Source organism: Antedon bifida, chromosome 1, assembly GCF_963402885.1.
Source record: "Antedon bifida chromosome 1, ecAntBifi1.1, whole genome shotgun sequence".
Taxonomy (NCBI): Eukaryota; Metazoa; Echinodermata; class Crinoidea; order Comatulida; family Antedonidae; genus Antedon; species Antedon bifida.
The window spans coordinates 1,519,616-1,537,158 of record NC_136226.1 but is presented as its reverse complement, the minus strand read 5'-3'; positions in this window follow the sequence as shown (position 1 = coordinate 1,537,158).

Genomic DNA, 17,543 nt, shown 5'->3' with positions numbered 1-17,543 from the left:
TAACATTTTAACAAGATGGTAGCCAAGCCAGTGCAAAACAGTATATTGGTGTTTGTAACATGTGAGAATTTTACCAAACATTTATTTTGTGCTTACGACAACATAATGTTATGTCCTTTTAACTTTTCATTTGTAAAACCAGGGAGATTTTATTTACTTTGAAATAATTTTTTATCAAAAATAAATATAATACAGTAGAATTAAAGACATTAAAGTTAACAGTTATGATTAAACTGCATACTTCTGAATACCTAATATAATAACAAATATAATAACATGCATCCCCAATTTTGAAACATGTAAACACATAGAAATCATATACTTTATAATAAATTACAACATTTGATTGGTTGCATCTATTAAACATGGCATTTTAAATACTGTATGCCATTTAACACCTTAAATAACTTGTGTATGTGAAAGCCATAAAATATTTATTTACTTTAATCAAAGATGTATAAATATTATATATTGTATCATAATAGCCATTAATGTAGTTTAGTAAAGCACTGGTAATTTTTTTTCTTGAAACTGAACGCGTATGCTAATAGTAATATAATGTAGTCGAACTCAGAAACACTGATATTATCACAAGATCTGCATTATCATTTGTCGTCCTGCAGCCTCTGGTCATCGGTTTCCCTTAAACAGTCAGTCAAGGGAGTTTAATCATATGCATACTGTGGCAACTAAAAACTAATCATTGTGGGATAAGAACAACAAAGCAGGGAAAAGATGACGAATAGGAAAGTATTTTATATTGTTTCAATAAACTAAATGTATTATTAGTATGTGAATTTAAAACAGAATACATTAAAACAATTGAAATCTACTAACTTGTAAAACAAAAGCACTTGAACCTGTTTAAATAAGATCTAATGTTATTCATGATACATATATAATATTAATAGTATAAAGTTCTGTCTACACTACCAAACTTTATGTGACAAAAAAATGTGATAGTGTAGACAGAGCTTTAGGCCAATATTCAACCAAGGAATAGAAAGAAATAACTGTTTAAATATTCAGAAAGTTGCAGAAATAAGATGACAGACAAAGTTAATGAAGTTTTTCCTGAAAAGTGTCAAAAACATGGATAAACAATTTCCCTTTAAGTATAACTTCCTTATTGAGGATAGCTACTGCAGACTCCCTGTGGAAATCATTTTAAGGTGTTTGGAGACTAATAAACGAAGCTATTAACAGATTCCTACCAGATCATAAACTTTTATATGAGGCCATTACCCATTGGTGGAAAATCAAGTGCTTTGTTTCTTAAGCCAAGAAATGACCAGTAGGAAGGAACCTTGATATTGATGATCATTGAAAGGTTTTAACAATAACACTGCCCTTGGTATCTGATACTCAAAATAATCATTAGATTACTTAAGTTATTGAACTTAATATTCAGACATGAAGAAAGTATTAAAATATTTCCTCTTTGATTGTATCATGGTTTAAATCGTCAAGGTTGGATTAAAGCAAAGGGTTTTATGGGTGCGGAGTTGCCAAGTTTGGGTCATCTCAATGTGTAGGTCATCTCAATGCATAGGTCGAATGTGCGATACTTTATTGTATTTTAAAGTATTAATGTAATACTTTACTTTATTGTTGGCAATGTTTCAATTTGAACAGCTTTTATGGTATACAGTGCAGTATTTTGTACAAGTTCCGTACAAGCCCGTAGTTTTGTGTAGAGAAGTTTTTTTGTGTTTTTTTCCCCACAAATAAGGACCAGTGCAAGCGTAAATAACAGAAATAAATATAGATTTAGGCCTAGGGTACTTCAAGAAAAAGGAACTGCCCCCTACGGGCTTGCCGTTAGGCCTAAAGGAACTGCCCCCTACGGGCTTGCCGTTAGGCCTAAAGGAACTGCCCCCTACGGGCTTGCCGTTAGGCCGATATTTCAACCATCACAATTCAAGGTACAGTGCTCTCTATACAAATCTATAAATACATGAAATGTAAAATATTTTGAAAATGGTTATGTTATATTTAGACAATTACATTTAAATGAATGGTTATGTTTACACCTATAAATTAACACAAAGCACTTCACAGGAAAATGAAGGTCATTTAAAATTAGCAATCAGAGGTTGGATGAGTTGCAAGTTGTGATCCTCAAGGATACATTACATCACTGCTGTATTTTTATTTATTTTTATGTTAGATATATGTTACAAACAATGTAACACCCTAGGCTTTTACACTGTTACAGTCAATTGTTTAACATTAGTATAGTTTCATTTTAGCATTCATATACCAAAAATCTTGGAACCTAAAAAATGCAGAGTCACAATCTTGGATGGAAGGATAAACAAACAATCTAATCACCAATTTATAGTTGATTTTCACATTATTTATAATTATACTGACTATTTCAAGGATGTAATATGCTTTTTGCAAATGAATATAAATGTGTATTGTATCAGAGATGTAGTGATAGTCATCCATCATCTCACTGAGCCTCTCCCATCCATCTGCTCTCCATCCATCTCTGGTGCCACGAAGAGCCATCCATCTCTGGTGTCATGAAGAGCCCTATCTCTTCTTATATGGGGAACAAACCATAGCCTAATAGGCCAAAGGTATGGTAATTACTAAAAGTGCCAAAGGGTATAAGTTGCTAGACTGCTTAATAAGAGCCACTTTATAAGAAAGTTAAACCTTGTGCTGTTTCAAGGCTTCTTTGCAGCTTTTGTCACAGCATTTATCACTTGGATTTTGAGGAATGAGTTGGGAAGGATCTTGGGCCTAAAAGCTAAGCCTTGGTCCTTGGAGCATTTGGGTGGTAGTGTTATTAACACATGTATGTGGATAAAACTGAAGGTTATCTGAATTATTTCATTAATAACTGAATTACATAAAATGAACAGTAATAGTGTTTCATACTGGATTTTCATGATTAAATTTACAAGCTTTTTTTTAGAAAATTAAATAACTATGTTGTTTCCTATGAGTAAATGTCATTTAGTAATACCAATCAGGAAAAAAAGGAATTATCCTAAAAACTGCAAAATCATCATTATTTACTAGTATTTTTCAGACGTAGTACGTAAAAAAGTACATATTAGGCCTAAAATACAACCAACTCAAATTCACAAAACTTTCACAAACCGAGTTTTGTTTTCTTTTGTAAAAAAATTTTGCAATAAGAAAACAATGCATTTATAATATACCAGATTTTTTTACATTCACCGTTCCCAATACCAGGTTTTGGGAGATCTTCCGGTTCTCAGACAATCATATTAGGATAATTGACTAAATATGGATTTGTATAACTTTATGTGTATAGATACAAAAGAATTGAGAACATGGTATGTAAACCAATAGGTGGACAGACAACCTGCCGTGTGTATAGCTATGCCTGAACACACGCGTAAAAGAGCAAGGTGTTAAAAATAGACATACAAAGAATATTCTGAGTTGATCCCTTTATAAGAAAAACTACCAATTACACCTTGCTAGCCTTTTAGTGGAACCTGACCTATACAGCTAGATGAACTCAACAAAAATAAACATTACTTGATTCTCTCCCTCTGACAACTGTAATTTTCATTACGCTTAACAGGGCCATCTGTTTAAGGATGAGAGATTCATCAAAAAAAATATAAAATATACTCAAATATAATTCCATACACTTCCTTTTATACAGTTTTTCTGTCTTCTGGCCAGATGTCTGCTTTTCCTTATAGACAATAGAAGTCATTCTTCAACCAAAAAAAAAGGTTTATTTGCCGAAGGAACTTCATGACTAAACGGGGACAGAGTCAAATTCTAACTCAAAATACAAATATGAGTAAGAATATCAAAAGACATTTAAAAACTTTTATTTTCAGCCAACAGAAGAATAAAGTGCAAATTGTTAACAATAAAAATATTCAAAGGAATCTAAAGCTCTGTCTACACTATCAAACTAAATGTGATGTGCCCATGGACATGATGATGTCATACCACTACCATATTTGGATATATCACTACCATATTTGGGCACTTTGTCAAACTAGTTTGATAGTGTATACAGAGCTAAGTTTTGGAAATCTTCAGTATATATATTTAAATCTTCTGGTTTTTAAGATGCCGTACTAGCCGTTTTCATTTTTCAAAATTGGCTTTTTTACAGCATTTGTATATTTTTAATTTCAAATGTATTACGAAAACAAAATACTAAAGCAATGAGTGATATGCCCATTATGACGAAGAGTTCAAAAGGACAACAGATTTATCATGAATGATTCCGGAAAAATGTATGTGTTTTCTTGGACATAATAGTTAGTAGGTCATTGACATTAAAATGTGTACTGAAATATGTCTTTAGGAAACCATTCGCACAAAGAATAGCTATCTATGTACTGTAATGGCTTTCAGCTTTCTTTGCATCAAAAAGACATGAACGTGGCATGTTACTGTACATGGAATTATTACTATCTTTATCATAATCACTGCCATAACCAGTCAATTCATTCTTCATTGCTACAATACATCTCACCAATATCGTCTGTTGAACGCCAACTTCCGCGTGAATCAAACTACCACACCCGTGACATACCTTGAATTTGTCCCGCTTTTGAATGTCTAGGGGTTGGAAAGTCTGATACCACCACTTTCATGCCCATCGTCTGTACAAACTCCACCACAACAATCTCAATTATTGCCTATTAGCCATCCTTCGATGCCATTATCCTGACTGCTACCACTATCATACCAGTCACACAGTAATATTGTCATCCAATTCAATCTACTGTAGCTCCACCACCAACTATCACCACCTCAATATCCGAACCACCACTTTAATACCACCACCTAAAAACCTACCACCTCAATACCCCTACCCACACTGTAACATGGTGGGACCAAACCCTATTAGTCACACAGGCTATTCACCCCTTACTCTTCCGGATGCCTACTTCTTGGAACACTACATTCCTGAGGTGGGTCTTAAAAGGAAAGTCAATCAGGATGTGGTATTCGGGTATTGATTCTTGAGACTATAACATCAGTCAGAATCATTTTCACATTGTTTTATCATCTTACTTTTGATTGAATAAATATTATATTTTGTACATTGAATAATTTTTTGCCATCATTATTGTCTTGGCCCTCGACACGACTACCATCACACACCTCCAGCATTATCCTCTTCACTAACATCTTCCTTACAATGTCAAATAAATGAATTAGTTATTAATCATTTTTTTTATCTATCACATGACTTTTAGATTTAGTTTTGGCAGCCATCTTGGATTAAATAGAAAATGATAAGGACTTACAGTATATCAACCAACTAGTAATTAATTTTACTTGGCTTAAAATGTTTTAAAAGCATTTTCTAAAATTCAAAGATTAGCAACACAAGAACGCTCATCATAGCAAGTTCCAAATTGTTCAATTTATCATACTTTCAATAAATTAAGGGAAAAAAAATCAACAATAATGCCTGCAGGCAGAGCAAGCTAAAAAAGATAATATACTTGTTCATATTACCATGGAAACATACTATGCTAAGATTATTTTTCCAGGTCATAGCATGTATCAACATTAATTGAAGATGAAACGAGATATTAAAAATGCACCAAAAAAAACACATGACATGATGGTTCTGTAGTTTAAATTTGCAATACGTCTTTGGAGTTACCCTTGTTTTGTATTATATTACATCAGAATCCCTCCTTAGAGACAACTATATTCAGGGGACACTTTGTGAAAAACAAGGGGCAATATATGATTGAGATGGCCAAATCGCAGAAAAGAAACCCTCTATTAAGGGGACACCACTATAAATGGTTCTATTTTATTCTACAAAAGGTGTTCCTTAATAATATAGGCATGGAGGAATTTATTTAGAAATAAATAATTCCCCCATGATATAAGAGGTTCTACTGTATCCATATTTTATATTTTATTCTACAAAACATATATCATGAAAATATCATTGCATGACAGAAAACCACTACTCAAATTCCAGACACTGTGTCGGCCCTTTTGAAGCAGGTAGGCAATCCGTAAACACTCCTCAGAGTTGTTTTACAGTACTCTTGTAATATATTTCTTTTTGGATCACGATGTATAAACAACTTTATAGCCTCTGGAATTGTTGATCAGTATTCCTTTTCAGATCACGTAGTGGTGTTCATACCCCACACAGGATGGCTACAGCTTTTATTTATGTTAAAATACCAAGAGAGCTACTATTATTGTGGTTTTCATGGCAAAGAGCTGACCATTAAAGTAGTGTTAAGTTTTCACTTTATTCAAGGTATGTTACATGCTGTTTCTCTATAAGCTTTAAATACAGTTAATCTTACAGATTGGAGCATAGAGGTAGAATTCTATCTCTATTTTTTGATGTACATCAGAGTTATATCAGAGTTAACATAGTTTTAAATGCATGTGAACGCTATCTTCTATAATAAAAATAAAACAACTGAGTGAAAACTAAGAGAAATGCTATATTATACAAAATTCTATAAAAACATAGAAAATTATATGCTAACCTCTAATTCAATACCACTTGGATTGATTGAGAGTATTTGGTCTTTATTTAGAGCCAATTTAATACTTAAAATAAAACCAGTGCCCATATTATTGGGACCAGAAGATTTGAAGGTCTTAAATTATCCTTAATGAAGGAAACTAAAAAAGAAAGTAAAAAGACCGCCAAGAAGACCAAAAGATAACTGGATAAACGAAAATAAAAAAAGATTTAAAAGGAAAATTGACTTGCAGTACAATAACAAATCATCCTGCCCAAAACAGAAAAATATGGAAACAAATCATGTCTGGATGGCGGAAAATGTTTCAAAAGAGTTTTTAATAGGCAATATTTAAAATATTAAAATGTACTACTTTTATTTAATTTGTTTTTTGTTAATCATATTCCAACATAAATACAGTAATGGGAAACATACATTTTCATCTTTAACATTAAACATACCTTGTGTATGTCTTGAATGTGCAACATTATGATAATCACCTCTCATGTGAAAAGGTAAAACGGTAACTTATGTTTGGTACAAAACATGAAAGTGAAATGCAAATATTATAATTGGAAGGAAGAGTATTAATGATATACAGACACACATGAATGTAATCTGTATCCTGGGTATGTTGAAGCAGCTAAAAGTTGCAGCTAAAAGTTTCACAAAAAAGTTTCACCGAAATAGCAGCCAATCTGTGTTCCATATGCCATTGATACAGTAGGGCATTATCAACCATTAATTAAAGAATATAATCGGTTAAATTTGTTGTCCTGTATTCTGTCTGTTTTACAAAGCATAAAATAGAGAAATTAAATTAAAAATGAAGTAGCATAATTAAAAGAAAATATCAAGATTAAGAATTTGTAACTAAATATTGTATGCAACAACTGCACAAAAAGAATTCTTATAAACCTTGCATGGTTAATTGGAAATTAATGAAATACGTTTATGGAAAATTTACGTCAGTGAACAATGGGTGGTGAAAGCAGGTTCTACAGAGATCGCAAATGAACAAAATACGTCCAAATAATTATTAACACACCTTACTAAGGATAAAGGATATTGTATAATCCACTGCTGGGTAAACCTTTAATCTGTGAAATTGATCTTGTATTTTTTTAATCTGTAATATTATGTTTTTGTTCAATTTATTTCCGTTTGTTCTTTTGTTGTAATAAGATCGTAAGGTGTGTAAGGGAAACTTGGTAACAAGTTACATTGTTGCTTTTTTTCTTCTTGTTCTTAAAAGAACGAGTTCTTTGGCATTTGTGTTTACGCCCAAGTGTGTCTAAACAAACTAGTTTGACAAAAAAAGTATGATGTGCCCAAATATGGTAGCGATGTGCCCAAATATGGTAGCGATGTGCCCAAATATGGTAGCGATGTGCCCATCATCGTGTCCATATATGGGCACATCACATTATTTTGTCACATAAAGTTTGATAGTGTAGACAGAGCTTTAGGCTGTACAAATATGTGAAATAAGCTGTCCGTGAAATCAGACTTTAAAAGTGGGAATATTATTATTATTAGTTCATTCATTTGATAACCTTATTCCATTTTTACTATTATTAATAGGGGAAGATCAAGGACTTTTCAAACTGAGGAAGGCTAAAATATAATATTAAATAGCGCCTGTCAAATTAGATACTTTAAAAAAATAATTTAATTTTAGCTGTCAAAGGGGAGCTCACGCCCCAAACACAACCCCCCTTGGATCCGCTGATTAAAATAGATTTGACAATATAAATTATCTTTTTGCATTTTACATTGGACAAACATGTCGATGTAAAGATGTCTAGAATTTGAATGTGCAAATGAAAACAGAGGAGATGTAAATGAATATACTACATACACTAAAGCAATGAATCTGTTAAATGCCACTTAAAACGTCAGGTTGCCATCAAACTAATAATTACAAAAATAATATATTACAAAAATAACATTAATGTCCATCTATCTATTAGAATACAGGTAGTAGTAATGTTATTTGGCCATCAAACAAGACATAGAAAGAAACACACTACAGTATAGAGAAAACATGTACTGTATGTTATTTGGTAGAAATACTTTCCATGACTAACTACAGCTCAAACTAAATTTCCAAACTCAAAACTAATAGTGTAATGAATTAAAACATTTGTTTTTCTTAGTGATTAATCTTTACTTCCCAAGATTAAGACATTGACAAAAACACAATAAATTTTGTCAAAAGTATAAAATTTATAAGAAACCTAAATCAGGTAAATGCCAACTTTTTCAGGATTTGAAATTAATTTACAGGCATGTTTTGAAGATGTTGTTTCTTCTTGTAGAGAAAATTATGTTCTTTTGGCTTAACCTCATAAAATTATTTCAATAATTTTGTCTCAGAAAGCAGTTGAGATCCCCCTTGTAACTAAATAACAATAAACATGCATCTAACAAGACAAAGACGGATGAGGTGTTGGTAGAATGACTGATGATCTCATTCAATTTATGAGCATTTAAGATGGAAAGTTAGGTAACAGTATTCCTAGATGGTCTTTTAAAATGTGATCAATGACGATGATTGAGTTACAGAGGATGAATGTTTGGCAAGAGGGACTTGTATGTAAACACATGATATATCAGGTACTGTAGTCAATAATGTACTGCTGTAGAGTCAATAATGTATCATACGTTCAATGCACATCTTTGGCGTTCTGTATGATTGACGGACACACCTCAGTGAACTGAATAATTTAAAAATAATTTTAACAATAATGTATTTATTTATATAGCGCCAATTCCATATATATGTTCAAATGACATAATCACATTATTACCCCGGTTATTTTGATCTCATTTCTCATTTATTTATTCGACCAATAAACATTAAAATAATACAGAACAGAAACAAAGCACAATCAATGGTCAGGGGCAACTAAAGCAAAAAAATTTAACTCATAGAGTCAGTTACCCCAAAAAACATTCAAATACGTATGGAAACATATATATTATTTAATGTTTTATAGTGTACAGTATTGATTGATCAACTGTAAGCCTAATTGTATAATGATGAAAGTATATAGTAAGCTCAATGAAATACTCATCATACATAGTTGCAGTTTCATCGTGTTTGTAATTTACAAACTTATGATGGTTACCTGTAGGCAAAAATTGACTTTGCAGGTAACTGAAAGAAAAACCAAACATCAATCGATCAATCAATCAATAATAATATTTAAATGTCATCTGCTTCTCTACAATACATAAACCAAAGTAAATTTCAACATATTTATAATTGCTAATTACCGACCACTGAGAGCTGGATGAATTCTCAGTGCCATTTTAGTAAGCAGACTTCTAAACATATGCCAACACAGCAAGGAACAAATGGGGCCATAGGGGTGCAAAAACAACATGTAATGGACGTCTGATCTTAAATCCAATAGCACAAAGGGCGAACGAACAAGTGCATTGTTTATGTTTTTTTCCTTTCAATTTATAATGAAAAGCTAAATGATTCTAATTTAACCACTAAGATGTTGAATAATGGAAAGATTAATGCACTTATTGTTCAAGTGATTACAACATTATCCCTTAATTGCTTCATCCTTACATCTTTTGTTCCTTTATTTTCTATGTTTCTATCAATCTAATGATTGCATAGAAAGCCGGGGACATCGAACTACCGCTGATCAGTGTAAAAGCCAATATTTGTCAAGTTTCTTAGACAAAGCTCCAGTATATTCCAACTTCTAACCACTAGAGAATTGAATCAAATTGTTGAAACAAACAAAAGCTTTACAGAAATGACAAACTTGGAGAAAAAGGAGCAAATCAAGTTTCATTGTTGCAGTAGTGGGGTCAGGCCACAACCAACACCTTCCAAAGTACATTTCTATATTGTAAAGTTTTTCTTTTTCATGCCAAGTACATAGACTTAACCCAAGGGAAATCTATTTTGTGTCGATACAATTCTTCAACAACAAGCACTATTCATCCAAAATAACTCTAAGTAAGAAATCAGAGGCTTTTGATTTATATTTAATTTTTTCCTACAAATATAAATAATTGTACATACTGTAAAGCTCTGTCTACACTATCAAAAATGTGATGTGCCGATATATGGACATGATGATGTTATATCACTACCATATTTGGGAAGATCACTACCATATTTGGGTACATCACACTTTATTTTGTCAAACTAGTTTGATAATGTAGACTAAGAGATTAAGATTCAGGAGTTTTAAAGTAGTTATAGGTTGATTTTTTAGATTATCTTTAGTTTGTACACACAAACTAATTAATGTTGAGTGAGAAAATGCCTATACACACACCAATAACAATGGCAATGCTAAGCTTATTTAAAACTGCAGAAAGCTTCCATGCAATTAGCAAGTGCATACTAAAAGAAAGGTGTTTGTATAATTTGGAGAGTTAAGTCAAAAACTAAATACAGACCAGGTGGTAGAAGCTCCACTTCTCTTGTCATAGTTATTAAATATGTACCCTTAAAAAACATCTTTATATTGCTATTTTAAAGTCCTGGATATTGGAAATAAACTAATGGTGAATATTGATAGTCTCAACAGTTCGGTGGTTATGCTACATGCAGGTATCGAAATATTCTTGATTTTACTTATATTTCCTTTTGGAGAAACATGTTCATTAATTTAAATGCCAACTTTATGTTCCAATGGCTACCAGATGTCTCTATGAAGATGGTTACTTAAACCAGAACCAGTACCAGCACCAGTTGCACCAAGAAAAAAGAATATCCATTTTACCATTATTTATTAAATTTAATCAGTACATTTATCGGTTTTAAACAATATTGTATAGGTGATATATATGGTTGTACATTCATTTTCAATTCATATTAAAATTTGTCAGAATTAATATATTGAAAGAAATAAAAGTCCAAATAAGGTTGTTTACATTTTCAACATGCTTGTACAGAAGAATGTATATCAAATATTACGTATGTCAGTAAGCAATAAAAGCCCTTTAAACACTGATTAGATATCTACTTACTGCCACAATCAACTGTGAGAAACATCTTGCATTTGCAATTACTATTCTTTTGTTTTATTATTCACTAAACAATGAAGACAAGAATAACTAAATTCAACAATAGAGATTTGAGGAAAGTGATAATTAAAAGTGGCAAGTGAACTAAACCAACTACAAATGGCTAGAAATAAGATTAATATTGCAACAAAATGTGGCTAGTTTATCAATCACTAAGTTCTCAAAGTTGTAAGGAAACTTTGCGAAAAGTTATAGATAAGATATAGCAATCATCAAGTTCATAAACATTGTGAAGAATTATTCAAACAGTACAGTAAGAAAACTTAAAAAAAATTAATGATGGAAAGTACTAAACGAAAAATTCTACAACATAGTTGAAAGCAAACTTTAACACAAAATGGAAAATAAAGTAATAAAAAGAAAGTTAAAATGATAAGAAGCGTGCGTGTAAGGGCGTGTGGCGCTGTGTGTTGGACGTTCGACTACTGATCGTTAGACCGAGGTTCGAATCCAACTCTCGCCGCATTGCTTGTATCCTTAGGCAAGATACTTTACTTACGTTTGCCTCTCTCCACCCAGGTGTATAAATGGGTACCCGGTTAGATCAAGACACAACTTTGCGCTGATTACTAGCTGCATATATGGGAGTATGTTTCCATAGGTGTTTGATCAGGAAATGACTGGGGTAATAATGTTCAGCGCATTGAGAGCTTGCTTATATGCGCTATATAAGAATGAACTATTATTATTATTATTAAGAAAATATTTCACTGGCTTGTTAATTTTTGTAAACAATCGTTGAATGGCAATAATTAGGAAAAGTTTTCATCAAGATTTTTAAAGTACAGTATGCAAACTAAATTATTTCATTGTATATTGGACATTCCAGGAATTCAGAAATACAGACATGCTATGTTTTGCTTGTGTTCTTTCTTAGCAGGAGACAGAACTAACCAGAGAGAAAGCACACAGCTTGATCAGAGGTTTCTGATTTTAAAAGTTAAAACTGAAATCCCTGATACAGTACATATCTTTAAAATAAATGTTTTGATAAATATGGAGAACAAATAAAATGGCGTGGACATGATATGTAAATTATGTACTCAAATTAGATAGTTAAAAATAAAATGGTACATGCAAATGCTATCAGAAAATAGAACATATACTAACATAAGTTCTTTAATTTCAGTGGCGGTCATCGACTATAAAATGTCAACTTTACTCAAAATGCAATGTTCTTAGGAAGTCAAATGGTCAAGATGTTACGACAGTTGACTCAAAGTCAACGGTGGTCAATCACATACCCGTTATTTTGCGCTAACCAGTTAAGTGGCATTCCAACACCAATGTTTATAACCATGGAATTTATATGGTTATTTTAAATTTGTTATGTTTCAAGAAATTGAGTGTATAATAATGATGATAATAATTATTCACATAGATTGATTATTTCCTCACATCAACATGGAATATTGATAAAGAGAATAAAAATGTTAATTATATTGACCTATGTAATACCATGGAGGAATCATTCTTCCATGGTTGTACACTGTTAATGATTTAATAGGTACTAACTTGAGATGCATTAACACCTTAATTCATTCATCATTCATTGTAATATTATAATCTGTACAAGGCTTGCGTTGTGTTTATTCTGTGATTCACAGCTCTCATTGCTTTGTTTCTTTCCATCCTGTATTCGGGGTCAAATGAGGGTGAAATATTTGACACCTTTTTCTTTCATAGCTGCCAGACCTACTTTTCGTAAAATAATAAGCTAAAAATATTGTTGTATTCTACAAGGTTAATTAGCTATTTATCTCTCTGATAATCTCTGTTATGAATGAGTTTATCAGAGCATCAAATACAAAAAGACCAAACTTTTATTTTATTTTCTTATCGGCAAAATCGCTCTTTTTAAAGTGAACATAAAAGTAGGCTTGTGAAAGTATACAGTTTATTTTTCCAAAGTATAGGATACAATTTTTGAAGGATGATAACAACTACATTTGACTTTAACCATAGCAAGTAAAGTTACAGTTGCAGCTTGGTGGTTTAAAAAAAAGAAGTCATAAAAGTCTTTTCTTTAACATAATCTGTTTCAGGAAATATATTAAATTTAATGAATATATTCAGAGTATCAAATGTATACCATAAAACTGTCATGTTTAGATTGAGTGTCATACATCACAGGATACTAATACAAGGCAAGATGAGAACCAGTGAATGGTTGTCAAATATTTAGTTGCTACTGAATTTCTTAACAAGAGGGTGAAATGAACACATTGACCGTCATGGTGTGGTCATAAGCTCCAGTTAAATGATCACATACCAGCTAAATCCGCACTTAAAGAGACTCTGTGAAAGATCAAATGACCACAAGGAAGACCGATCACAACATGGATGGTAAACATTAAAAATAAACAAACATTTTCACATGCAGACCTATACACATGCTTGCTAAAAAATGTACAGCGTGGCAAACACATGTGAGACGCGCGATGTAGACGACTAGCGTTTAGGAAGAATAGGTAATTTACCTATATAAATAAAAAAGTAAAAGAAATTGTATATAGGCATAATCGTTAATATTTAGTATCTTTTCCATTGCATGTTCACCTATCATCTGAGTCCTAGTTCTGCTCCTCTAGATTGTCTCCAGTGTAAGCCATAAAACTCTATTAATATCATTTAAGTATCAATAAAATAATATGCAAACAAGGTCACAACCTATATTTAAATCAATTGAACACATTTTTAATTTATCTTTAGCAATGGTTAGTTACTGAACCACATACTGTTTATATGTTTACGTTATATTAAGTTTTTAACTACAATCTAGTCTTGTAAAGTGAGTGTAGGTCAAATTTCATTTAAAAAAATGAATTTTAGTTAATCAAATCATTCATTACAGAAAGATATATTGTATAAAAAATAATCATTGAATGGGCCTTTTTGTAGTGTAGTTTGAATTTTTGAAGGGGTCAATATATCTTTAATCAAATATTTAATTACTCATAATTATATGTTTTATTTTGTTTGTTATTGAGCTATACTGTACACATGATAACAGCAGACACGATTGGTCAAGCATAACAATTTGTTTAATTTGTATTAACAATTAATTCAGGCTGTCAATCATTAGATAATAAATTAGCAGCTGATTGGCAATAAACAAACTGGTTTCCTTTTGGGAGTTGTTCATATTAATGCACACTTCCCATACTGTCTTTATTTCAACATCTATTTAATCATTGTAAAGTCTATTATTACAAACGTAAACAATAACTATTCTTTACCAGTACTTTTCTAGGTTTTTTTTTGCATCAGAAACACAATAAAAAGATACAAACATGTGCTGGTGGGGTCGCAAGAATTTGAGGAGAGTAAAGTTAATAATAAGGGATTGAAATATTAATGTATATTGACATACACCATGTACTTCAGTGGCACAAAATCTATGAAAAATGCATCAAGATATTAAACATGGTAAATTACAACCAATATTCAATAATATACAGAAAATAAACAATACAACCTTCCTCTCTCTTCAAAATGTTAAAAGTACTCTGTCCTTCTTGTACTTAGTAAAAGAAAAAAACAGGGAGTTTCCAACAGTAGTAAGAAGTGTAAATAAACACCTTGACAGTAGCACCTCAATAGAATACAAATACACACCTCAAAAGCCTTAATACATGATCAAATCATGAAGGTACATAATTAAAACAATTTCATTCATTAAAGCTCATCTGTTCTTAAACCTACAAACAGGAGATTAAAAAAAAATATTCATAATAGTAATATAGTATTATAATATGAAACCTCTACTCTGGTTATGTAAACTAATAATAAGTAATATAAACATATATAGAAATAAACACAGTTTCGGTTTTAGCGCTTTAAGTGCAATTATCAGTGGTTTTTTAATGTCTGAGGACCCCAATGGAAATAAGTTTTCTTTTAAACTTTCTTGGGTTATTCCTTGGTTCATTCTATTAATATTGTTATCTTGTGCTTTTTTTCTGTTATGTTTGTCTTTGTATTTTTGAGTGAACCGAATAAAACTGAACTGAACTGGTATCAGTGTTAAGCTTATAGAAGGTAGGCCTATTTAGTATTTGTGTGCTTGAGAAAAAAATGACAAAATAAAAGTCACAAAGAAAGGTAAAGTTTTACTGTGGTTATCCTAAAATATATGGCAACCAAATATTATAACAACCGTCGCAAACACTTTGTAAGAAATAAATAATGTTACAATTTACATTATGGCAGTGAAAACTCCATCTATTGTTGAACATTTGTATAAAAGGTCATTCATACATATATTTAAATTGTATGGTAGATTTTGAACCTCTCACAAAAGCCAAACAAGATCCACCAATAAGCCAGCATCATCATCAAGTAGATAGATATGGTTAACATTTCTTCAGATTATTTTCTAATGTCAGTTTCATTTGGCTATCGCATCATTCTGTATTTCACAATTGATTGATCATTATTGGCTAGGGCTTTTAGTATAGCTCATATTAGCTACGTAATATTTCTGTTTACTAGCTAGATTGAAGTTGATAGATTCTACCTAAACATTTCTAATATATTCAGAATAAAGAAATCTATCTATGGAAAAACAAAGTAACACTTCAAATACAGGGTGTCAAATACAGGGTGTTAAATACAGTAGAATAAGAAGTCAAAATGCAGAGGGTGACGTTTGAGATATAAATGCAATATTTGGAGGATCAGAGAATTGTTTTTTCACAAAATGTACTGAGTATATACAGTAGGCCTACAATTATGTTAGATTAGGAAAAGAAATTCAACTACTGTAGATATAGAGAAGTTAAAGAACCACTATCAAATTTGAATCATACCATAGAGATACACTTACTATAACATCTCTATGATCATACCATGACAGCCCCAGTGGTCTAATGGTTAGGACATCTGCATATCAAGCAGAAGGTTCCGGGTTCGAATCTCAGATGGGGTGACTTTTTCTCATTCTCACAGATTTCTATTAAATTAATTTTCAGTACATATCATTAAGCAGATTCTCTATGCCATTAAATCTAAAAACATTGTTTAATTTTTTGTAAACGAATCTGAAAGTTGAAGGTTGAATCTAAAAAAAGATTACTGAGAAATGTTACACATCAAATATTATTAAATGTAACACATTCTACAATTGAGGTGTCAATCATACATATTATATGAATATGATGACCTTCATCAATATAAAACTGTTTTCTGAATAAATAGAAAATGAATACAGAAAAAACAGTGATTATATATACAGTAGTATATAATAATAATATGTCATTCTTATATAACGCTTTATACATTATTATCCTGGTTATTTTTGGATCAAACACAAATGGAAACATACTCCAATAATGCAGTAGAGCAGATAACGTAATGCATTGTCAAAATCTGTGTGCAGTTACACTGCAAGACACGCGTTATTTATTTAATTTTTATTCCTTATTTACATATAGTGCTTTGACACTTGTAAAATGATACGACATACAACATCAAAAACACAACAAGAAAAATTACCAATCCAGTTATTCATTAAAAAACATGTGTACATGGTACCATCTTTAGAATATATTTGTAAGGGAGGCCTATATAAACTGTGATAATAATGGTTAACCTATACTACTGTATCACATTCAGAGTGGAGTTGTGGCTTGGTGGTTATGATGCTTGGCTACCACTCCAAGGGTCCTGGGTTCAAGTCCCGTCACATGTCAGGATTTTTTCTAAGGACAAAATTACAACTCCACTCCCAAAGACTTGTAATAAGACTTTGTTTATGTAGAGCATCTTGTGTATATGTTTGTCTTGTGAACCTCTGAGGGTCTCTAATGATCAGCAATTGCTGGATGGATCACCCTCATTAAATATGGTAAAAAAAATTAAATCCCTATGGAGAATATTAAGATGTACGGTACAAAGTTTAATTGAAAAATCACAAGAACTATGAACATCATACTCCTTTTATTACATTGTACATCTTTATTTTTTAGGGGCGAAAAGAATTTTACAATTAAACAGAAACTA